The 956-nt window shown below is 51.9% G+C and overlaps 1 pseudogene; it reads right to left on the bottom strand.

The window, feature by feature from the left end:
* Positions 1 to 420: 420 nt before the first annotated feature.
* On the bottom strand, positions 421 to 537 carry LOC126189240 (5S ribosomal RNA; annotated as a pseudogene).
* Between the last annotated feature and the right edge of the window lie 419 nt (positions 538 to 956).

A 956-nucleotide genomic window follows, 5' to 3' on the forward strand; every position in this document is an offset into this window, starting at 1 on the left:
ATGGACGCCTCATAATACACGTTTCACGTAACGGTTTGGAAAGGTAACAAGGCTCCATGCGTCCTGAAAGAAGGGAGATTTGTAAACGCCACCATGAAGTCCTCAGGTGCAGATACCAATGTGATGAGTAGCAATTCGCTGGTGCCAAAGAACCACGGACATTTGGACCAGGTAGTCGTTCTCTCAAGAAAAAAGTCTAAGCACTGCCCGACCAGGCTATGAAGGCCCAACGGTACCGACCGACCGCCGTGTCATCCTCACCTTAAGGCGTCACTGGACGCGGATTGGGGAGGGGGGGTGGGGAGGCATGTGGTGAGCACACCACTCTCCCGGCCGTACATCAGTTTACAAGACCGGAACCGCTACTTCTCGATCAAGTAGCTTCTCAGTTTGACTCACAAGGGCTGAGCACATCCCGCTTGCCAACAGCGCTCGACAGACCGGATGGTCACCCATACAAATGCTAGCCCAGTCCGACAGCGCTTAACTTCGGTGATCTGACGGAAACCGTGTTACCACTGCGGCATGGCCGTTGGCAGTTCTCTCAAGAAATAGGGACAATCGGATCAGATAGCAGTCAGTTCTCTCTATCAATGCTGCCCTCTTCCACGCCTCTTAGGCAGGTAACTAAAGTGAAATTAAATCATTATCAATTGCCTTCGCCCTAGCTGCTTCGAAACTTGCCGATAGAAGGAATTTTGGTCACTACACTAAGACTAGAAAAGGAAAAATTACTTCTCCCCCCCCCCCTTCCCCCATGAACCATAGACCTTGCCGTTGATGGGGAGGCTTGCGTGCTTCAGCGATACAGATAGCCGCACCGTAGGTGCAACCACAACGGAGGGGTATCTGTTGAGAGGCCAGACAAACATGTGGTTCCTGAAGAGGGACAGCAGCCTTGTCAGTAGTTGCAGGGGCAACAGTCTGGATGATTGACTGATCTGGCCTTGTAACAC

Source organism: Schistocerca cancellata, chromosome 5, assembly GCF_023864275.1.
Source record: "Schistocerca cancellata isolate TAMUIC-IGC-003103 chromosome 5, iqSchCanc2.1, whole genome shotgun sequence".
Taxonomy (NCBI): domain Eukaryota; kingdom Metazoa; phylum Arthropoda; class Insecta; order Orthoptera; family Acrididae; genus Schistocerca; species Schistocerca cancellata.